Below are 24,971 nucleotides of genomic sequence, written 5' to 3' on the forward strand. Positions count from 1 at the left end.
CAAAACATGCCCCTCAGCTGGAGCTCTCACAGACAGGTTCTGCAGTCTCACAAAACACCTTTTTCCTTTCTGTCCATTTTCTTAAGGCCACTCATGCCAGGTTTCACATCAACACTTTGCACATTGTTGTGTTTATTGGAACTGAGAAAAACAGGCTCTTTTTCCCAAGGAATCTTATTACTTTTCAACAAAAGTTAAAACCTAGAACTACTAACATGTGGAAACACGAGGGCACTTCATGTTCTTGCTCCTTTGCTTCCTTGTTATGAGAAGACCTTTAGCTGCTGTAACATCTCTTATTTCCCCAAGTGATGAGAAGCAGTTGCACCACAAGAAGATACTTCAAATGAAGCATCACCCAAAGCAGCCATGTGGAACATATCCTCTGCAGCAGGTAGCCCTTGCCCCCCTTCTTTCTAAAACGAAAGCTACAGATGCTACAAAAGCAAGAACCATGAGGAAATCAGGATTAGGCAAAAGTTAATACTGCTGGATCTCATCTAGTCAGTAACTGCTGAAGAGGCACATGGCTCATAATTTAATAATATCTAATGCCATTCTTTGAGTAAGAGCTATGTTGGTTATTCACAGTCTCCTCATTGTTTTCATTAATCTGGATACATATTCTTACTGCCTTAGTGCCTCCCCTGTCAAATCAGGAGGATTTGTTGAATTCAAGTTCTCAGTTTGCACTGCTGATGGGTTTTTTTTTTTAATCTAAGCAAAGCTGATCCCACATCCACCATGGACACTCTGGAAATGAAGTTGCCTTTGGCAATGTGTCACTCTCAAGAGCTCCTGTGAAGATGGAGCTGTCATTAGTCACTAAAAAGATGTAGGTCTCAGTGAAACGCTGCACGGAACTACACCACGCTAAACTTTCCATGATTCACATGAAGAGGAATGGAAACATGAAAGGGCAGAGTGAGGATGTAGTGTAAAACCTTCATAAAATGTTCATATTTTAAAAGTGCAGTATATAGTAGAAATGCAGCACAACCACATAATTCCTCTTCCATTTCTTCATCACCCATCACAAGGTGGCTAACAGTAGCAGGGACCAGCTTTCTCCCTGTACAACAGCAACTCTATGACCTCCAGACACATTAAAAAAACCTGCAAATCTTTACTATTATAGATACTTTTTAGCTGTTGAGCTTGCTGGAAGGAATAAGGATTGAACCAGACCACAGGCTGTATGATGATTTTGCTCTCAGAGATGGTGTCTTCAGAACAAGCCAAAGTGTTTGTACAAATGTAGTGAAGTGTTTGCACAGGGTGAGGATGTTCATCCTGTTACTGTTGTACTGTTGTACAAAACTTGTACTGTTTTGATAAATAAACAGTACAAGTAACAAAAACCTGACCTAAAAAAGAACAGAAAAAGAAAACCATCTCTGGAAAGAAGAGGAACAATCAGAGATTTTCTCCATCCTGCTTATTGTGGACATTTGGCTCCTCCAGATAACATTTCTTGGAAATAAACTTTGCCTGAACTCACATCTATTTACCTCAGAGAAATCAACCAAGCTGCCAGATAGAAGATATGTCAATAAAATGAGAATCATGAATCACTGACCTTTGCAGCCTCCTTGCGAAAACACACACAGGCACACACACTAAAGCTATTGCAGTGGTTTAGAAAAGCAGCAGGACTCATTACAAAGTTCAGCAACCTCCTCAAGTTATGTAAAGCTCCACTATTTGCTTAAGAAACCTAATTTTAAAACATAATAATTGAGAAATGCAATTCCCAGGAAATAATAGAAACCCACTGTAACCATTTGTAAGGCGGTAACTTGAAAAACACACATTTTACAAGCTAGAATATGCGGTCAAAAGCCATGATTATACACTCAGCCTGTTGAACTACTGCTGAACACTTGTTCAAGTGTAAAATATTCTTTAAAAGACACGGTTTTGAAGCCTTTTAATGCCAAAGAAAACCTCCTGAATCACCACTGAATCAGCAGTCTCGCCTAAATAACAACTGTGGCTTATTCCATCACCCAGATGGTTTCTTTCTCAAGATCTAATTCAAACACGCCCTGCACCTTCCTCATCAATATAGTTCCAAAGGAAATGTGAGAATGGAATAAATGGCACCCTCCTTTTGCAAAAAAAAAGCCCAGCCAACTCACCTAAAGTCAGTGTTAATGATAGTCATTGCAATCAAATAAGGACTCACTCTTATTCCTCTTGCACAAACATGGGGCAAAAGTTTGTTCTTGTGTATTTATAAGGATGCTCAGAGCAGAATTGTGTCGATGGCACGCTCTGGCTTCTCAACTCTTGATCAAAACTTGCTGCCTACAACATGCCACCTCTCCAGCAATTCATCTTTTCATGGAGCTTTTATTCATCTTGAGTAGTGTCTTCCATTCATACCATTCTTTGATTGAAACACTGACAGATGTATGTGACACTGACAGGAGAAAAGCTTTGTCTGTACTCCAGTGCATGTCTTCTCACAGAAACTCCATTTTAAGCCAGTTTCAGAAATCATTATGCATGGTCAAAGTTTTTTCCTTGTTAAGTTTGCTAATAGTTATTCAAGAGAAGTCTCCCACTATATCCTACCCAGTCCTTGAGGTAAAGGACTCAAGAGATGAACCAATGCATCCATCCTGTGGGGCTCACAGATTCCACTCACAGAATCCTGGAACCATCTTCAAAAGTCCTGGTATGCAGAACACAACCAGAAATCACACCTATCTAACAAAAGTCACTCAGTTCTTCATTAAAATGATTGAATTATTAAGAGCCAGAACAGATGTAAAATACTGATGCTAATGGGAGTTAACTTTTACTCCTTCCTGAGAAAAAAAGTACTTTCTTAAATCTCCAGAAAGACACTCGATGCCAAAATAAGATAAAGACAGGCACAGAAGATTGAATCACTTCTTTGGTCATTTAATATCAGTGAGAATTCTCCAGCCTGAGTGTGTTGCATTTATTTTCTTCTGTTATGTAGAAAAAAAGAAAATAACCACAGTGGTCACAGTAAAGGTAAAGGGATGACCTGAAGTACAACTCCAGGTGCAGAGAGGGGACGTGGTAAGCCTGGTCTTGCCACACATATCTTTACTGCATTTTTCAATAAGATGAAACAGCCATTGAAGTTTCATTCCCAACACAGGATATCACATTACTTTACAACAACAGAGGTTCTTACCTACATGTTCTTTCAAAGAATAGATCACGTTATCATCCCACAAATCAGCCAAATTCCTGTTATATGCACTAATGCAATAGGGAAATGCTGAAGGCTGAACCTGTTATGAAGCTTTCCCACTCCATATATTTTTATCAAGCAAATCCAGGGGGTTTAGGGGTTGGCAGGTGGGAAAAAAATATCATCTCTAAATGCAGCTCCCATATACCCTGCAGTCAGGCTGTGAGCAAAAATAAATAAGTACTTATCTTCAGTGAACCCCAGAGGCAAAGAATTGGTCTGGTATTGACAGACTTCACTTATCAAATGCAGGCTATTCTTGAGTTCTGTATTTCTTTCTGACAGCTGCCCATCCTGCTTTATTTTTAGGCTTCCAAGTCTTCAGGCTTCATGTTTGAGTCTCTGCACGGGTATTAGTGTATTTTACTCAAACAGCTCTTCTGGAGCCACTTGCTCAATAGAGATACAGGTTTTCCCTTCATGTGAAGCTCAGTTAGAATAGGACAGCACACTCATTTTCATCAGCTTATCTGAACAGGAGGAAATTGCTCTGGACAGACAATTTCTCTGTGTCAGCTTGCAATGTGATGTTCGAGCCACTGCCTTGGCTTTAGGCATCTGCCATCCACACCCCTCAGGTTAGCTGAGATGAACACCAAAGCCTCATTGTGCTGAAGAAAAAGAAATGTTCCCATTCAGGGTGCAGGCTGGCTTTTATTTGAGGAAGAGATGGAGAGCTAGTGTAGGAGAGTTGAATGTGCAGAAAGAGATAGAGCTTTCAGTGCCGAAGAGTTATTTTAAGCCTGGGTCTTTGTGTCTTGCATTGATCACTGGTCCAGAACCAGCACATGGGAGAAAAACGTTCTGAGAGTATTTCCAGTGGTCCTGCCAAGCATTTTCAGCCTCAGCATGCTGCAAAATAGTGGGCATTCACAGTTCTGTTACTCTGATCACCATCTTGTTCTTTTTACACATTGGATTTTACTGGATTTTAGCAGCTGCTACCTCACGCTGATTCCAAGTGAGAAACATCTTCCTTCCACCATCTGAAATCTAATACTTTCCTCCACTTTGCAAACGGCATACAGTATAAATTGCTAGATCTTGTGGGTTGTGAGAGATCAGCTGCTAATTTAAGGCTGCTTTTGAGGGATGAATAACATTACATGGAATAAATAGAAGGTGCAGAAGGTAATGCCTTCGGTGCCTGTTTATCTCATGGCGTGGTGAAATGTTTTTGCATGCAATAATGCAGCCAAATGGCATCTCTGAGAATTCATTTGCTATACCTTCACGCTTCATAAATAAGCAGTCTTTCTGAAGGGGATGAGTCTGTGTGATACTTAACATTGCTCTCAACACAATATTGCTGTGACAATTCTAAAGCATCATATATGCTGCCAGCTGCTCATTTGATTTTTAGTGCCTGAGAAGGGATTTTCCTCCACCTCCAAAACGATTCTTTTCCATATATTTTACTCTCTAACACAGTCATCTGCATTTTTTTGTTGACTCATTTATGGTACCTTCTCCATGAGACATATATTAAAATGGCAGGAAAAACATATCTCATCTGTACATAAGTACCATTAAGTACTTTTTCATGAATAGGCCATTTCATCTTTCATCGAGTGCTGAGTGGGTGAAAGGAAACATACACAGCTGCATCCTGAAAAGACAAACTCCGAATTTGTCATTAAAGTTTCTTGTAAACTCAAACAAAAATTAGTCAACAAAAACTATTCATTGATGCCAAATCACAACTGTGACTTGGTTTCAATACTTCAAAAAGCCTCCTGTGTTCCAGGCTTAGAAGTAACTTTTATGAATGTTCCACAACTTTGATTCTTTAGGCAACAACACAGCAGATAAATCTCAGCCCATTGAAGTAGCACTTGTTCCAAGGTGAAGTACAAAGTCCAAGTGCACATGCCCATAAAGGTCTAAGTAGTCTCAGTAAATTGCTAATTAGTCATCTCTGTAAGAATAACACAGTATCACCAGATAAAATTTCTGCATGTAACTACTGCCTACAGTTAATTAAGCAAAGCCTTTCTGATGGAATACATTAGATGTTCTCAGCATCTGAAGGAAGTGTTTGTTCTGCATAAGTCAAGCAACATTTACATACAAAGTCTCCTACCACCATTCGTAGCTGTTTCATTGAAGGCTTAGGCTCCATCACTCATCCAGATCACATGCTCTTTAACTACACAGAAGTGCAATACATTTTTAGTAACCACTTACAAGATACCATCATTCTGAAGACATTTCTGCATGGCTATACTCTGTTACTAGCAACCTATATATCTGTATAGTCAGAGCACGTACTTGCTGTGGAAGCTAACGCCATCTGATAATGGATTAAACACTCATTATTGTCCCCTCGTGGCTTTAGATCATCACAGCTACAGTGCAACATTTCTATCACAAACTTCAAAGAAGTTAAAATGCTGATTCCCACTATTACAAGAAAGGGAAGGTGTTGTATACTTTCACCAACATCTCCAAAAAAAGCCACCACAGCTCTTGCACAGTAACCTCTATCCCAGTAATCCTGCAAGTGCACAAAGACCACTTTTTATAAGAGCAATACCAAAAAAATGCACTCATGCTATGTATGGAACCCAGTAAGTAAACACTGTAATATCCAGAATGATAAAAACATAAGTCTGTTCCTCAGCCACCAAGTCCCTGACTCCCTTGACTGGACTGTGTACTCCTGCAGCTTTCACCCATGTTTGGCTCTGGTATATTTGTTTTCCACTTGGCCAAAGCACAACCACAAGTATCTTTTCGTGCCTTACTTTGCACTTAGCCAGACTGCAGATTGTAAACAAACAAGATAAAAACCTGAGAACTCTCTCTACTGAATTTCCATGAAAACAAAGCAGGGGGAGGGGGGAAAAAAACCAAACCCAAAAGAAACCCCAAACCAAAACCCCAACTCTGCACAACGATAAACGCATCAAGAAAAATTTGGCCAGTGCTCCCTCACACTCTGCCTCTTCTGCAACATTTGCTGCAACATGAAGGCAACATTTAGCCTAGCAAACGAGATGTTTTCCATTTGTGGCACACAGGCAATCTGAGGCAAGCTGTCTAAGAGCTTTTTTTTCCCAATGGAGATGTTAATTATTTAACTTCTGTTGTAGGGAGACTGTCTGAAGCAAACCTTCCACTTTTCCTCTGCTTAAACTGCACAGGGCTCAAAAATCACCTTTTAAGGTGTTGCCTTGAGAAATCCCACCCTTGCTGGAGCTTCCAAGTGCCACACATGCCTAATTCACAGGATGCTTCCTACTGACCCCTGCCTGGACATCACTTGGGTGCTGTGCAAGGGATGCCTCGGGCCAGGATGCTCTCGCTTGCTCTGTGGGACAGATCATCTCCTGAGATGGCCCAGATGGACTCAATTTTAAGGAGAAAGGCCGAGCAACTGATCTCAAATGCTCTTCTCCAGTCACAAAGCTCTCATACTGGTGAAAAATCCCTGTGTCCCTGGGAGTAGCAGGGAATATCTCAGAAGTGAACAGCAGGAGGTAAAATGAAGTTGGATTTTTAACCAGCCATGCTTATTGATATCTAGATAAATAAATGAGGATGTGGAGTTGCCTTTGGACTCAGCAGCTGAATTCAGATGGATGCTGGTTCTGGAGCTTGTGTTCCACTTGAAAGAAACCACTTACTGAGGCAATTCACAGAAGAAAGCTCAAATGAAATAAACTCCATCAACTGCATTTCCCAGTCAGTTTTGCAATAACAGATGCATGACTGTTAATGATAATCTAGGAAACTTAGTTTCTAATGTAGAAAAATTGAGATAGAGCACTAACATTATAAAACTCTGCAGAGAAATAGAAGCATCTCCAGAATATGCCCCACCAAATGCTTTTCAAAGACCCATAAACCCAGTAGAATTAACATATCTAACCATAAACCAGCAAAAATACCTTTGAAATGCATTTCTGCCTCTGAAATGTCTTTATTGCCAATAGTGTTTACCTTGAGTCAAAGACAAGAATCTTTGATATCATTAGTGCACTAACTTGGTTTAGACTGTTAATGCATTCAGAGTTTTCAGACATGCAGGAGACCGAGATGGCATCGAGAGCATACAGATGCATTTGGAGGGAAATATGTTTAATGTGAAATACACTACAAAGCCTTGAATGCATGTCTGCAGTGTGAACTACACTGAAATAAAAGCTTACTAGGGTGTCAGAGCTGAAAGAGATGGTTTCCAAGCACTACAAATACTACAATATAAATAATATCACCAAGGAAAAGCCCTTAAACCCTATCAAATAAGTGGCAACATGAGGAAAGCAGTGCTCATTCTCAAATGTGAGACCCAGCCACTACAAAACAATGATAAATTAAGTATGCACTTTATATGTAGATAATGGTATGGAAATATATTGTATGTGTCAGCAGAAGAGCTGAGTCCAGCTGATGCATTAAACTGCAGCCCCAGAGACAATGGCTCTTTCAGTGCCTGAGATCCAGAAAAACATGAAAAAATGGGTCTAAATGGAGCTGTTTTATCAATAATGCTATTGAGCTACATGAAAAGGAGCTGTATGGTTTTAGAAATGAGGCAATGTAGAAGCTGGCTGGTGCTCAGTTTCCTTTAACGCTTACCACCTTCGAGAACAGTGTTAACAAAACACGGCATTTGCTGCAAAAAGCCATGTCAATCATTGTCTTCTACAAAAGATCACTCCACACCCACACCTAAAGACAGTAACATGGAATAAAGTGACATGAAATGCCACATCTTCCATCAAAGCTTCAAGAAGGTGACTCAGTAGCTGGCAGAAATGGTTTTATACACTGCAACTCCTCCAACCTGTGTTATGTCCACTACAGCAGAGGTTCCAGAGGAGCAATGATGCCCCTATCCCACTGCTCTTGCATGTCCTGGCTTCAACAGAAATAGCTCCAGCACCAATTCAGCAGCCTTGTCACCCAGATGGGAGCCTCCATGAATCTGAGCAATCAGCTCAGCAGCCAAATCGGTTTTGGTTGGGTTTTTTTAACCATTAATTGCTGTGGTGCTCTTCCCATGAAAGCCCTCCACCCTTTGGCAACATAATTGTTCTATGAATTCAGCAGTCTGTCAAGAGGGAGTTGGCATCTCAACTGTGCCGATCCCCTTCTACATCTCCAAAGTGCTTCAGTAGAGCAGGTCCTGCCTGGCACAGCTAGCAAGGAGCTTTGAACCAGACAGAACCATCAACCATCAAGCTGCCCAGGCATCAGCTCTCCCAGGCCATGAAGGACAAACTCTTTCCAGTAGACAAAAATAAAACCTACTATGTGAATAACTGAGTTGGTGTTGCTGCTTTTATAGCAGTTACTTCAGCAGTACATGGAGAAATCAGGCATGCTGGAAAACCATTCATCCCAGGAGTGTGAGAGAAATGATGGTCTCACCATTGAGCATTCCATTTACTTTATTTTCTTGCATGTTTAAAACCTGAAAAATGCTTTCAGCATCTAAAACATTGATAAAGTGATTTCAGAAGTTCAGAATAATCTATAAACTCAGGAAATCTCACAGTTCTCCTCATTAAGTGAAAAAGAGAATTCTCTGCTGATGGAATAGCTCAGTTTCTTTGTTGCACAGCTCAGTGTTGTAAATTCTACATTGATACTAATAGCAAATCACAATAAAACCTTGCAATTACATCTTTTCCTTCCTTTACATGTAAGAAGTGATTCCTACTTTTCCTCCTAAAGGTTACTTGTACAGGGCTAGGTTACTGCAACAAAACTGATGTGCAACAGACAAAATGTATTGTTCAAACACAAACATTTAATTACAACATTTATCTTTTTTCATCAATCTTTTTATATAGAAGCTTCTGTCCAAACTGCAAAACTAAATGAGTAAAGGCAGTAGTTTCCTTGCAAACATTGATGCTGTAGCCAGCAGACTGGGAGGGATGCTAGAGTGCACTCGGATCTCTGAGTTTGGTTAACATCCATGTGCATTAGAGCCTTGGGACCTGGACATGGTTTTCTTGGAGTAGCTCCCAGTGGCAGATGTCAGAGTGCTTTTCAAAGGCACTTTTCCATTTGTGGATGACAAAATGACAGAATACTGACGTGCATTACCTACACTACCATATGGCATCAAATAGGAGAAGCGCAGGAAAAATCTCCATCTCCCATCATCCCGAATCCTGTTACATGGGGACTGAAGGACTGTGAACAAAATTCAGCTATGTGTTGTACAAGACAGAAAGTCACCATCAATCCCTTTCAAAATAAACCATCAAAGGCACAGCATCGCATCTGAATTTTCCTCAGTAACTGTATTAAACAGGGTGAATTTCAGTCTATCAATAAGCTCAAAAGACAGAGAATGTAATTTTTCCAACCTTCCCAAGCTGCAATCACACTTTCCATCCCAGAGCCACACTGGGAGCCCATGGCATGATGGTGGCAGTGAGCACTTTTGGGGGCCAAGGCTGGCAGGTGGCATTTTCAGAAGCAATGGTGTAAGACCTGCAGTTAGGAAGTGAAACCCTCAGTCTCATAAACAACCCTTGGTTAAGACACTGAAGCCCTCATTAATCTCATTGCTTTCATCCTAGCTGCTAAAACACTAAATCACTGCATTCACAACACTATTTCTATAGTTAAAGAGTGCTTTGCTTGCCTCTTTGCTCAAGCCTAGAAGAAGAGGGAGGGGGAAACAAAAGTGTGTGTCACAAACATTGCCTGCAGTTAGTGAATGCCACGCTAGAGTACATTTGTCACCACAGATGAAAAATGAAGGCAGGTAGTCTTTCAAAACAGCAGCTCCTGAGCACCCAAAAGGAAAGAGAATTAGGAGAGCAGCTCCCAATTCCTTCACTCAGATTGATGGATTTGCATCCTCCAACCTGCGTGAGAGTGCAAATATCACTCCGTCCCAAAGTGAAATCTGAGGTAGAGGACACATTGAAAACCCTGTAATCATTCCCCTTCAGGAAAGCACTCTGTTGGAGTCTTTCTGCTTCAAGTCTGGAAAATTAAATTTCCCTTTTCTAATGGTGCTGCCTTCAAGCACAGACCAAAAAAGAAATGAGCACGAGGCTTATGTGACCCTGGAGCAAGAAGAGGGTCTGCACCTGCCAACTGAGCATCTCTGGTATTGGAAGGAAAGAAAACACTGTTGGACATCATGAATCCTCCTCTCGCTGTCACTGATGAGCAGTTAATTGCCTCATGTGGCTCACTGATAATGTTTGTGCTCATGGGGTTGGGAAAAACAGCCCTGTCTTGGATACCAACTGTTCCTTTTCCACTTCAGAGGTATAACTCCATCTATCTATGTTGACACTTTCCTTTGAAGCTTTTCAACCCCGAGGATGAATTGCATCATTCAGTAAGTAGGTGCCATTCTCTGATATTATAAGTGGTCCTTCCCCTGTCTACACGTGTTTCCACCTTGCTTTCAGTCTTGCATGACTTTAAGACTCATCTCACTGCTTTTAACTTGGCTGATGATGAATATACATTTAAGTCACTGGTTAATGTGTCTTTAATGATAGCACAGTTCATAATAATCAAATGGTCCTTTCCATAAAGTGTTCTTTCAGCCTTTGGAAAACCTAGTAAGACTGTTAATTATTTTCTTAAAGAACAAGATTCAAAATGTCACTGCTGACATTTAAGGCTCATCAAAAATGCAAGCCCACTTTACCTGTGAGAAACCAGTCTGTGCAATCTATTTTAAGATGAAAATGTGGATCAAGGAAGACAGTCATCACTTATGAACACAAACAGACACACAGCCACTTACAGCAAGTAGCTTTTTCTTCTCTTACCTTTCGTATACCAAGGGTGTATTTTCTCTCCAGCACAAAATAAGTGACACCTGGTGGCTACATGCTGGAATATACTGTGGCAACTCATTTCAATGCTCCTAACCAGTGTGATTTTGAAGTTTACAGCTTCTCAGCAAAGCTTCTTAGATGTTTTATTTATTTATTGTGACAGACACTTCTGAGGCTCCCAGGCACCACAATCCCTGTGCATAGTGACAACTCCTCATTAAAGTCTCATTGCTATATTCACATCAGAAAAAAACATGACTCCAGAAAAGAATTAGCAAGGCATAGTAAAACAGCACTAAGATCTAGCTGGGTAACACCAGTGAGAATCATACAGAGCACTGTATGTACTTGGCGCTGGTGAGGCTGCACCTCCAACACTGTGGCCAGTACAAGATACAAGCAGCAAACTGGTGAAGGGTCTGGAGAACAAATTTGATGGGGAGGGGCTGAGGGACCTAGGAGTGTTCAGCTTGGAGAAGAGGAGGCTGAGAGGAGACATGAGCACTCTGCAACTCCCTGACAGGAGATTGTAGCGAGGTGGGAGTCAGTCTCTTCCCTCCAGTAGTGAATGACAGGACAAGGGGAAATAGCCTCAAGTTGCTCCAGGGGAGGTTTACATTGGAGATGAACAACTTTTTCCCTGAAAGGGTTGTCAGACACTGGCACAGGCTGCCCAGAGAGGTGGGGGAGTCCCCAGCCCTGGAGCTATTTAAAAGACACATAGATGAGGTGCTGAGGGATATGGTTTAGTTCAGTGCTAGGCTTAGCAGTGTGAGGTGAGTGGTTGGACTTGATGATCTTAAAGGTCTTTTCCAACCATAATGATTCTATGATTCTAGAGCCAGGCTAGGTGAAAAGGCTGCAACAGAATTTTGCCAACGAAATCCTTTAAGTAATAAATACCCACTCAGGTTTCTCTGAATTGTTTTTAATTAGATTTTAATTAAACAAAAAGAAATAGCTGCAATTTTCATTCTGAGCTTAGCAGCATCCTGGTGACTTTTACAAAGGTGAAACAGCTTTTCCACTTTTAATACGTTATTGATCCTCAGCAATGGTCACATGTAATCCATTCAGGCCTTCTACACCTAAACCTACACTCCAGACACAAGGTAATTGCAAATTCCCTCCTAACTCCTAGAGCCCAGAAGTAAAGTTTTCTTTTACAAAGCTCTGAGTGTCTCTTGGATAACTAATAAATGTGCTGCCAGTCAACTCCAGTTACAATTACAAACTTGCTAGCACTGCAATTTCATGGCTTGTAACATCAATTTCTTCAGTAATAAGTACTCATGGAAAGAAAAAAAAAACTGTAAGCACTATCTAACATAAATCAGATGAAATATAAACAGACTCTAAATATTTATCAGCAGAGGAAGTTCAAAAATATCCCTGCAAAAAAAGAAGTGGATGGCAGACTAAATCCAGAGCCACTGAGTGTTCCTCGAAGGACGTGGCAGGAGGAACTTCATTTTCAGTTTGACACCACTAAATCAAATTAATTCCTTCCTCCTATTCAATTGCTCCTGAAAAATCCTTGATTCCAAAAGGATAAAGCTAAAAATGTCCCTAAAACCAATGCTAAAGCCTGGCCAAACACCTACCCAAACAATGCAGTGCTGCAGTTCTTTAAATAGTCACACTTCGGGGCTTTCCAGCACTTTTAAGGCCTAAATATCCTTAACAGGAATGTCCACCTGCACAGTCAGCCTCCCTTAGCACTGACACAGTCCCACATCTGCAGCATCTCACTGAAAGGGGACCCCTGGGATAGCACAACTGCTGATAGATTATTTCAAAGAGAAATCATCTTTCCTTTTCACTTACCCCATCCCCACCAGACATCACCTTAAGACTCCCTGGCTGAACTAAAGGGCACAGCCACCAAAAAGTACAACTGAATGACTTTAGCTCCAGTCACTCATTAAGAAGAAGAATTTCAGGATCCCATTTCCATGTATTTCTTTTCAAATCCTGGCATGCTGAAGTCAGCAGGAAGACATTTCATTGACTTTAATGAAGTCAGAGGTTCATCCTGAGAATTGCTGTTTGGAATGAACACAGCATCTCATTTGAAAGCCTCCTGTTTCTTCGTTGTTCAATACAACTTAATGATATTTGCTCTTTCAGAATCACTTGTTCTCTTTAAAATACACAAAGAAGGCTATTAAAATACCAAAACTTGTTGTGATGATGGTTGGAATATTCTTGTCTCAGTAACAGGCAAGTATTTGGAATGCACAAATATACATGATCATAAAGTTTCAGTTCATTTTCTAATACTGAAAAGCCTTGGAATCAAGGAACTGTAGCAGGCCAACAAGAATCCCTGTTGATATTTGCCTGCTTACATGTATTTTCACAGCACATTTTTAGTGCTTTTTTTATTCATTTATTATCCAATGTACTAGTACAGCAAGATAAAAAAAAGGAAGGAAAACTAGATTGATTGCTACACCCACTTAATGGGGGCCATTAAAAGCAAAAGCTATCAAAACTCAGCAGAAGCTTTTTATGCATTCCCCTGTACTACATCAAAATGAGTTACTGCAACGTTGTAGCCCTGATATCAAACAAGAACACTCCATTTTTAAAGCTCTACGAAGAAATAAACAGCAAGTGATTTGAAACCATCTAAGAAAGATATTTTACCCAATGAGTTACTGAAATCATTTGGGTTTTTTAATCAAAAATAAAAGGTGTGGGAGGGAAGATCTGAGCTAAAAGCTACTCACTGTCAAGTACTAGAGCAGACTGCTGCTTGGCTTTAGCAGCCTTACCACTGCAGGCACACACTTTGTCAAGCAGAGGTCTCTCAACTTCTCCAAAACAACTGGAAAACATTTTCAGTGCCCACAGTTTGCAGGAGCCAAATTCTGGTCCCCTTTTACATCAGTGAAAAAACAAGAGCTGAATTACTCTCAGTGTACCCTAACACAAGAGCAATCCATGTGGGATTTCCATGGGTACCAATATATCATAGAATCATAGAATGGTAGGGTTGGAAGGGACCTTTAGAGATCATCTTGTCCAACCCCCCTGCAGAAAATATGTCCCATTTTACTCTGCTGTGTGGTTTTCATTTTGCTGATCTCCTTAGCAATGTGCAAAAACCTTCTCTGAAGTTCCACACTTCAGCATTTAAAATAGCCTGACAAATTAATTTCTCCTCTTTCCCATAATGGGAGGAATGATCTCTAGGTCCCACTGTTCCCTTCTGTTCACCTCTCACATCTCAGCTCTTGTTCAAACTGTTTTAAAGCTGGTATAAATAGCTTTGCAAAGTAATTCTAACAGTAAATGTCAAGAGCGATAGTGGTTTCATTCTGATGTCTCCATACCTGTTTCTCAGGCAAGCTAATCCTCGACCTGAGACACTGTTTTCATAGCTCTATGATTTATGCCATTTTTCATCTAAATGATTTACCTTGTGAGTGGCTCTGATGAGGTGCTCAGGGTGTACAGCTGTAATACTCCACGCAGAGTGCTCAGGAACACGTCTCTGGCTTTGACACTGCACCTCCAGTCGTGATTTCTGATGGTAGCCCTTAATGGCCAGCAGTGGTTTCACCCAGTCTTTTAACCTGACCTTTACATTTGCAACAGATGCTATCATAACCCAGATATCACAGTGTAATCCCAGCAAGCCACAAAACAAGCAAAGACTCCCTCATCCTGAAGCACAGCCTCGCCGTGTGAATTCGTATTCCTCCAGGGTGCTGAACTGGTATCAGCTCTGCACGGGCTCAAAACCTGATGTGCACATGCAACCTGCTCCTTTTCCCCTTCAATTAAGCAGCATCCAAAATCTCTTCCAGAAATAGGCCCAGGAAGTTTCCTCAGGCTTCTTCACTCAAGTCAGAAGGACAGACTTTACAGTAGCAGTCCTGCAAATGCATTAACTGGTGGCTGAAGAAAGAGGAGGAGCACGACTGCTAGCCTGACATGGTCTAAAACAGATCTGTGAGAAGCTGAGCTTTCAGATTTGTCCCTTGAAAATCCTAGAAATTTCATATTCATTACCCAGTTAACTTAATTCACACTGACAATATCTGTTTAACGCTATTTATTTAATACCTAACACAACTCAGCCAGAAGACAGATTTCTCAACTCACAAGTTAACCAAAATCAAAGAAGCTGGAAAGGAATATTAGACAAGACATTTGATGCATTTGCAAACAGAGTGTTGTTTTTAAGACCCGTTAAAGAACTTTCAGGAGATGACACTACCCTGTGAAGAGCTGTCCCCACAGACAAGGCCATCTCATTACGTGATATATACTCCTAATAATCCATTAAATGATCCTTCTCCATCCCCTCCTTTTTCTAGCACTCAAACCTCCAGGCTGCACTAATCAAACAGAATCTTCTTCTTTGGATTAATCAATTCTGGTACTCATAAGCCATTATATCCTAGCTTAGGCAGACCAAGATAAACACTGGGCTCTTAAATTTTCTTCAAATCATGTGTAAAACCTTCCAAAATCCTGATTTATATGACTTTTTTTCCTGAGGTCTCTCCTATTTGTCATATCTCACTGCTAATTTGGTGCCAGCTCTAAAGCACTCCAATTAAGTGCTATTTTTTTCCCCCACACCACCCCAAGATCTGAACTTTTACTGCATATGCTCTTTCACTGTGAGAGTGGCAGAGCCCTGGCACAGGCTGCCCAGGGAGGATGTGGAGGCTCCTTCTCTGGAGGTTTTCAAAACATGCCTGGATGCATTCCTGTGTGACCTGATCTAGGTGGGACCTGCTTCAGCAGGGGGTTGGACTGGATGATCTCTAAAGGTCCCTTCCAACCCCTACCATTCTGGAATTCTATATAAGGACATGATCTCCCTCAATCATCTGGAAACATGCAGTTTTGCAAACTCACACCTAAGGTGTTTTCACAGAACTCTTCCAACACTGCCATCTACCAGGCTTCTTCAACCCCCTAAGTACATGTTGCAGGTGAACCTTAATTATTTTCCCTATGGATCTTACAGTTGTTCACATGCTTTTCTTTCCAAAGCAGTCTTCCCTCGTTTCCTCTGCACATCTTTGAACCTTTCCTTTTATCTTCAACTCTTTTTGTTTGAGCTCATGGTTCTCCCCAGTTAAAACTCGCTTGTAACACAATGACTTCCAGGGAGGAAACCTCCTTCCCTATATTCCATGCAATGCTGAGAATTTACCAGCTCTAACTTGAGCTTGGCAGATTTAAACCATTGCACCAATATATGCAAAAAGAAATTACTACAAAAGTCTTTTACAACCCTATCGGTTTTTCTAATTTTATGGTTCGATAGCAGGGTACATTCACCCACACTGAACATCAAGGGTTTTTTAACAGGAAAAATATCTCCTTATGAAACATTTTTTTCCCTCCTGGAAGGCGTGAAGCAAATGAAAAATGTCAGTCTTAGTATTTTGCTATTTAGGTACAGATCTGCACCTTGTACAGTGAGGAACGATCTATCTTAGATACAGAACTGGCATCAAACCCCACTCTCACTTAGAAAATGGTGTGCATATTTGATGAGTCCAAATGACTGCATGTTGAGTTTTAGAATGAAAAGTGGGTAGTGCCCAGTATAAAAAAAAGAATAAAGGCCCCTGTCACTTCCCTGCCTCTCCACCACCACATGTCTTCACAGGTCTGTGCTCATGTCAAAGGAAACCCATTACACAGAAGACAGGCAAGTGCCTTTCTCCCTCTCTAATGCTGAGGGAGCTTTAGCTGCATTCTGCAAACCAAGGGAGGATGGCCTGCTGCACCAGGAGCTCCAAAAAGGTTTCTGGACTTAGGTTAGCTTATGTATGCTACATTTCTGGCAAGTTCGTAAGGAAATCAGCAGTCCTGCCACTCAGCTTCAGCCAGTTCACGCTACTGTGGGAATCTTGAGAAGCTGGATCTGGGAATGAGAAGAGGGAGAGCAATGGGTTGGGGCTGGCAAGTCCATGACCTCTGGCATGCTCTCACAAGAGGACAGAGGTAGAGCTTTGGAACTGGGCCTGCCACAGACCACTCACTCCTCTTCACATTCACCATCACATTTGTTGAGCTCTCACCACCACCACAGCTGCCTTATCACTACACACGCTCCTGTGTGACCTGATCTAAGTGGACCTGCTTTAGCAGGAGGGTTGGACTAGATGGTCTCTAGAGGTTCCTTCCAACCTCTACCATTCTATGATTCTAAGATCAGCCACCAGTACCCAACTGGACATTATTTTTCTTTCTTCTCACGAGGTATCACAAACATCACTTGGTTCTCCCTTGTTCCAGAGGACACCACTCTCCTTAAAACTAATGCTCACAAGCCACAACCAAGAGCTACTGGAAACCAGGTGTAACACAAATTAATAAATACTCCATGGAAAAGCTACATTAACTGCTTGCCCCTCAAGTGCTGTTCAGGGGCATGTCAGGCACAGCTGTGTAATCAAAGGATTACAGTGCTCCCACTGCAACACGCTCCTGCTCTCCAGTAGCTTTCCTACCTCTCTCGCATGTAAAAACCAAATCAAGTAACCAGGACAGGACTGTAATCATGAATTTTAACCCAGTAAACACAAATGAAAAGGTCATAGGGACAAAGCACCAGTATAACTGTACAAGGTCCTTTCTGTTAGATCCATGGACGGCCTTACACATTTTTAAGGGAATGGGTCAACAATGCCACAGGTAATTATTTCATTTGAGTGAAACTGCAGTGTAAGTAGACAGACCAGTGTTATTTAGGCAGCTTTGAGATAAGAATTTGTAGCAGCTTACAGATCCCTTCCCCTCGTGTGAATAGCTGTATTTAGACTCTAAATCTGGCACTGCACTTCGTCAGTAAGATAAACAGGTCACTTCACTAAAACACATAAATAAATAAGAAATACTAATTTGTGGGGAAAAGCAGCGAGGGGAAAAAAAAGCTCTCTCATTAGAAATGGATCTTGTTTTGCCCCAGCACTTTGGATTCTTCCAGCTGTGCAGCACAACTCCAGCCAAGGAGAATGATGCGAATTCAGAGCTATCCCTCACTGTGCAAAGCATGAAGGAAAATAGGTGGGCTAAGGGAGAAAATGAAGCCTGAAGACAGCAATTAAGGAGCCCAGTTCAAACCACAGCACAGCTCCTCCAAGCTCTATAAGACACTGGATTCACATCACCCAAGTATCCGGAACAGCACTGAATTATTTAACAGCACATTTCTTTGGAGCTTGTGATTTTGGAACATGCAGCATTTTAGGATACACTAACTGTAAGAATAACTAAGAGTTAGGAGAGAGAGGGTGCATATTGGCACTTGTTGAAGTCATATCTTTCTTCACCTGAGTGATAGTTGAGTACTGAAAGAGAAGGAGTCGGATGTCCTGATTTCATTAATCAATACACCATTTAGGCAAGATCAGACTGCTGCTAGTAGCTTATCTCCAGAGAAAGTAAAGATAACACAACACTGAGTTAAAACTTCTCAAGATTTTGCTCCCATAAATACATGGGGAAGCACTCAGCATAGGAAAAGTAGTTAATAATAAGGATTCACTTCCTAGCCAGCAGAGGAATTTGGTAAGAAATCCCTGTTGGGGAGTGGAGGGATTGTAGTGTCATGATTATCAACACCTTATGAACTTCATTTTTAATACAGGCCAATACTTTGAGAGATACTTTAGCACTGAGACATGGTCCATCTTTAAAAACACATGCAGTAATGCTGAAATCATCCGGGCTACCAACAGAATCTTTGCCCACTGAAACTCCTGGTTCTCAGAGCTCCTGCCACAGGTTGCTTAAAAGAGTGTTAAAATATAAGCAATATCTTATTTGCATCTCTATGATGATGCCTACATAATCCTATCCTTGCTGATGCTGTCAGTGGATTCATAACTTCATCCTTCCACTTCAACCACATGAAATAATCCCAATAGGAGAGTTGGCTTCAGCCTTCTCATTTACACACTTTCCAGATACCTACTTTTAGTTTAGCAAAGGAGATAAAATCCATTACTGTCTTCTTTTGCATTAGTGGAATTAAATGTTTTGTCATGTAAATCTCCACTGTTTCATCACGTTCCTGCTACAAACCACCAAACAGAACACTCTGAATTTGAGATTAGTTCTCCTATCACAAGATCTGAACCATAAAACTATTTTGTTATTTAGCTCAGGGGAAAAAATACAGTAGTTTCACCATTAAATCTTCATACAAGCAGTTTCCTCTCTTCTGCATTCAAATTGATTTTCTTTCTTTTGGCATGTGAAGAGACAGATGAATCCTTTGACTCAATGCCCAAGAGTGAAATGGCACCAGCAGCGGCAGAGAAGCTCTCAGGGCAAGAGATGTGTGACAACGCTTTAATCAATGACAAGACAAAAAAAGCTTCAAGATAACTACTCCATTTATTGTTTATGAGTGTGTGTGTGTTTATCTGTATATAAAATGTCTATCAATGTATATAAACAGCATAGACATAAATATACACATATGGTTCATATATATGGTGCAGCCTCTCTTCCCTTTTTGCCAGAGATCAGTCTCCAGTCAGAACCAAGTGCTGTTCTGTGCAACTAGGCATTTGTTTACCCAAACAAGTGCATATGATTTTCCCTTCAAACCTTAAAAATATTTACCCTTCATGACCAGTTCCAGTGAACTCTCGAGTTTTCATCTGCTCAGCTGACTACTCTGCTTCTCTTTAATTGCAAAACACAAAGGGCACATGTTTGTTTTACAGGAGATGATGATTTCTGCTGTCTGGTTAGCAATTCAAGAAGTGAAACCATCCTTATGTCACACACAAGAAAAATCAATATGAAGAGAACTTTAGGCCATAGAGCCATATAACAAAATAACCCCAACCAAATCCATTTCCACATCTGGAAGTTTGAGAGCTGTTTAGATGTACCATCCCAGAAATAGGACTGTCTAGTCAACCTACAAGTCTAGCTGTGCCTGGGAAAGTCGATTCACTGCAGAGCACAGCTGTAGTATTACAATGAAGCAGCACGGGGAAAATAAATAACTAACTGCCCATACGACACCACCGAAGTTCAGCTGGGTGAATTGTTGCTTAACACACTCAAACCATAATAACCCGTCACTGAACCTTGACTGCATTCTCAGCAAAAGCATGCTGTGAAAGATATTTTTAACAGCCAACAGCTTGCATTTAAGAAATACCCCTCTTCGCCTAAAAATATGCATCAGTGAATGGCAACATCCAGCCACGGCTTCATTCTAGGTAGGATGCGCTGCCGGAATTAAAGGGATCTCTCCCCAGAAATAAAGAGCCGCTTTGCAAGTGTTTTCTCTCCCCAGCCCCGGGCACAGCAGAGCGATCAGCCCCGAGCCGTTCTCCGGCGGGCAGCAGGCATCTGCCCAGCGCCGGCAGCTCCGCGGGTAACAGCAAACTGCGTGATCTTTGTCACCATTCCGTCATCCCGGAGCACCGGGGAGCACCACAAGTGCCCCCCACACCCACCCACCCACCGCCCCCGAGTCCAAGCACCGGGGGATGCTGCCCCCGGAGCTGCCCAACCCGCACCCGCAGACCCGTCCCGCCGGGGGAGGGGGAACTCTCCCGAGCCCCCGTTTGATGAGGGGACAACCGCCAGGCTTTACCCCGGGGCAAGGCGGGGGGTGCAGCGGGAGGTGTTTCCGTACCTCCGGAGCCGCCTCTCCGGGGCTCCGCTCCGCCACGCCGAGCCGAGCGGTGCCCAACTTCCCGCAAAGTCCCGCCGCGGCCAAACTTGGGGCGCCGCAGCCCGGGGAACCCCCCGCTTCCCCCTTCCCATCCCCATCGCGGCCGCCGCACCTACCGCCGCCGGCTCCGCTCGGCTCTGCCCCGCGCCGCGCCGCTCCCGGGAGCCCTCCCGTCCGCGCCCGCCGCCTCCGCCGGCTCTGCCCTGCGGGGGGGCGGAGGAGGAGGAGGAGGAGGAGGAGGAAGGGAGAGGGAGGGAGCAGCCCCGCGCCGCTCCCCGGCCGCGCAGCGCAGCCCGGGAGGCGGAGTGCTGCCGCTTGGCTCGGCCCCGCCGGCTCCGCGGGGCGGGTGGTCCCCAGCGGTGCCCCGGCGGCGAGCGGGATGCTGCGGGAGTCAAGTCGAGCGTCGCCCCCGCGGCTCTCCGGTCCCGCCACTACTCGCTGCGGCTGGGCTTGCTCGAAAGCTTTTGGATGGAGATGGGCCTTTCCTGAACCCTCTGAAAGGAATTTGAGCCGTCCCAGTATAGGTTGAACCAGCATCCCAAACTGGGGGGGGACGGGACCCGACATCCAGAGGGCAACCCAAGGAGACACATGGCTCATATGTTGCCACGTCTCCTTTGCTTGAGCACATCGGGCTCTCATGCTGTGTATCTGTGTGCTGCCCTAGTCCAATTTGGAAATGGCAACAGCACAACCACTGCCTAAGAAGCTCCGGTCTTCTACTCCATAAAGGAATAGAAATGAGTAGATCCTCTCAACCAAGAGGATCCCACATCTATACACCTGTAGATGTACAGTCTGCTTATCAAGGCCCCCAGGTGATAAATGCACATACCATCTGTGATGCAGCATGGGAAGGTTTAATGCAACACTTGCAAAGATAAGGGCATCAGCTGTCATTGTGCTGCTGTGGCTGTTCACAGCTGGCCAAGGTTTGTGTGAGCACTCTGGAGGAGGAGGAAAGCTCTTCCTGTTTCCCTCCTAAGTCAACCCACTGTCGGGCTTACATCTGCATGTTTAATATTCAGCAACATCATTTCTAAGAGGCTGAGGTGGTGAAACATGAGCTAAATACAAAAGAACAGTGAACGCTGCGTTTTAGTATTTCCTTTTGTGATCAAGTCCATCTTTGGTTGGAACTTTCAGAAACATCTGAAGCCCATAGAAATCTGTAGGAATCTGTTTTCAAGTGAAACCATACGTAACTTAATAGCAAAATGCAAATCAGAAGCTTCCAAATTACACAGCTGTGATTGGGAGCCAGATGAAGGATTTCAAACGGCTGATTATACACCTGTTAAGATCATATATAAATAACTGAGTGACTTAAAATCACACATGTGCAAATTTCCTCCAGCAGAGTGTGTGTATATCTCTGTTCAGGTCACACATGATTCTCACCTACTTCTTGACCAAAAACAAAACCCCAGATAATAAAACACCTCAGTGAAACCTGTGATTTATAGAATATTCACACATGTTCAGTATTTCTGGTCTCAGTTACATATGTTGCCCTACAAGGCCTTTTTAGGCCTCCTGGGATGCTCTGAAGAGCAATTATTCTTAGCCATATTCCTGTATAATTATACTCCCTTCCTTTTTATGCATTTAAAGAAAAACTCAAGAAGCTGTCATGAAAACAAGATCTTCACTCCCTGGGTAAATCTCTGTTCACCCTGTTCCCCACCAAGCATCAGCTAGAGGAAGTCTCTTGCTGGTGGTACTTACAGGTGGTAGCCCTAATTCCCAAGCACTCCATAAAGATCGTGGCTACCCATCTCACAGGCACTTAGGAACTATCTTCAACATCACCCAGTGAGATGAGAGGCAGACACAAAATTTTATGGCACAATAAATCGCTGTTCAGGAACCAGTTGTGTTGCCATAAACAGCGATAGTCAGAAGAAGAATGGTCAGAATAAAGAGTCCAATATAAAATCTAAACACTAAGGCAGGACTTGGCTTGTCATCAATTTGAGATGTTCAAACAGGGAGGAGATGAAAATATTTCGTGTAGACATTACAGTAAAACTGTAAATATGGTTTCTGCTGGTTGCCATGCTCACTCTGCAAGATCAAAAGGATCATCACTTCACTTTTAAAATAGGTTTGTACCTGTTTCTTACCTCTGAGCAGGTTTATCTGCTAAAAAAATAGGCAGGAGAGCTCTTTAGTCACGTTGAAAAGCAAGCACACAGGTAGGAGGTCAAGTGTGTGAATTTTACTGGTGATGTTTTAACACAGGGAAGTCCTTCCTTATTGCAGCTGGCTGTGGTTTGAGGGCAGAGGTCAGATACAGGGGTCTGGGTTTGACAGCAGCAGGACTGCATTTATAGCCAGATTTAACTGTGGGATAAACAAGTCAGAGCGTGTCCTCAGAGCACCGCTGTAATGGGATGCTAATCCGGGGAAATGGACTACTCTTCCTCCCCGTGCCTGGTACAGCATCAGAGTCTTTAGGTTATTCTCACAAAGAGAAGTTAGAAATGCAGATGTTTCTACTTTGTGCTTCCTCTCTCCCAAACTCAAAAACTGGACAAAGGAGTTCATCACCCACAAGCACCTGGGAGAATTTTGCTTCCCACTCCTGCTGCTTTTGGGGAGCCCTTTTCCCATGACCTCCCATCCAAAGCTTTTCTCAAGGGATGTTGCTGCAGGGTACCAGCACTAAGTGATACCCTTACATCAAACTGTAATCTCAAGAAACGGATGTGGGTTATGACAGGAAAGACAAAAACTTCCCCAAAACGTTTCTGCCCTCCTCCTGCCGTGAGCTTCGAGGAGCAAACGGATGTGCCTCCAAGAGAGCTGCCTGAATGAGCAGGTTGAGGATTCCCCCTTTGCCCAGAAAAGCAAAGGGTGACTGAAGCTGGAAGCAAATGATTTACTGTACTGGGTGGGGAACCTCTAAATTCAGCCGGGGAGTTTCCATGCAGTAAGCCTGAAAAGCCACAAGGTGATACATACGCTGTACTTAACAGTTCCAGGACTCAGGCTGCTGCTCTGAGCAGAGGCACAGCAAAGCCCAATTTTATGCAGACATTCAATGCTGATGAGTGCGTGGTTGTTTTCTAACGTGAGCTGGGGGTTAGGATGTGCAACCACAGCACCCCAACACCCATGGAGAGTATTTCAGCTCTTCTTCCAGCTCTCAGCTCTGAGCTGTGAGCTGGTGCTAGGAGAAAATTGCAGGGAGATTAAGTATTCTTTGTTGTCTGTTCTCCCATTAAAGTACTGGTATAATTCTCACTGGAAAGAATGCAATGTGTACACTTTAAAGAAATGCATTGTTACTTTTATTTTCCCCATGGTATCCTGGCAACAGGCACATTCCTAAAATACAGATCACTAATTTCATATCTTATACATCCTTCGGCTCTCGGTAAAGGGTATATCAACCTGCAAATTCTCACAGCACTTTTTTGCTGTTTTCCCACTTTGGATTGGCAATTGTTCTTCTTGGCATGCACATCCCTAGAGTGCACCTGGGAGATCTTGCTCAGTCTTTCATCGAAGACGATGTTTTGGGGTTTTATCCCAGAACAGGGGAAAAAATGAGTATTGAAACGTGAGTAGATAAATGTGGCAGAATCTGCTGTCTCACAAATGGTCTGTGAGATTTTAATGGTGTATGTCGAGATCCAGCTTCCTCCTGCCTTCCTTTTATCTCAAGTTGTATGTCCTTCAGCACCCAAAGGAATTCCTTTTAATTTGTGATATTTATGCCCTCCAAGTACTTGTGGAAGGGTATCGTTTCCCTCTTAGTCATCGTTTAGCCAAGTGATACATATTAAGTTCCTTTAATCGTCATTCATAACTCTCTCTCCAGACCCTGAATCATTTTTATTGCTCTTCTATGAATTCCCTCTGATTCGCCTGCATCTCCCTCACAGTGAGGTACCCAGAATTTAATGCCTTATTTTAGGTGTGATCTCCCTCCAGCAATACAAAAGATGTTACCTCCTGCTACTTTTATCTACCACTGATCTAACAATATGCTGGAGTCATGAAGTAGATGGGAATCAATTAAAATAGGTTTTAAATTGTTCAGTGCTCAGAATTACCATCATGCTTTTGTGTTACTGCAAGCACAGAGGAGGCTGGAAGCTGGTTGAAACCTGCTGCTTTTGGAAATACATGTGTGTCACTCCTAGGGCAGGCAAAGCTTTTAAGCCTGCTGCATGCACAGCTCTGTGATTCTCTAAAGGAACACGAACAGGGAGTTACAATGTAGAAGACAAATGGAGAGGGGTTCAAATTGGCACCAGAAATAGCTCAC

The 24,971-nt window shown here is 42.6% G+C and overlaps 1 protein-coding gene across 2 annotated transcripts in view; it reads right to left on the reverse strand.

Annotated features, from left to right (window-relative positions):
- The window catches only part of CHST15 (carbohydrate sulfotransferase 15), a 45,010-nt gene extending 24,113 nt beyond the window's left edge, over positions 1-20,897 (reverse strand). Inside the window, exon 1 of one of the 2 annotated variants that reach the window (XM_062001548.1) lies at positions 20,809-20,897. The gene's annotated coding sequence lies outside the window, so the exon portion shown is untranslated. Of the gene's footprint in view, positions 1-20,804 lie in introns of both variants that reach the window. The other variant, XM_062001549.1, reaches the window with a different exon arrangement.
- Positions 20,898-24,971: the final 4,074 nt, after the last annotated feature.

Source organism: Colius striatus, chromosome 8 (genome assembly GCF_028858725.1).
Source record: "Colius striatus isolate bColStr4 chromosome 8, bColStr4.1.hap1, whole genome shotgun sequence".
NCBI lineage: Eukaryota > Metazoa > Chordata > Aves > Coliiformes > Coliidae > Colius > Colius striatus.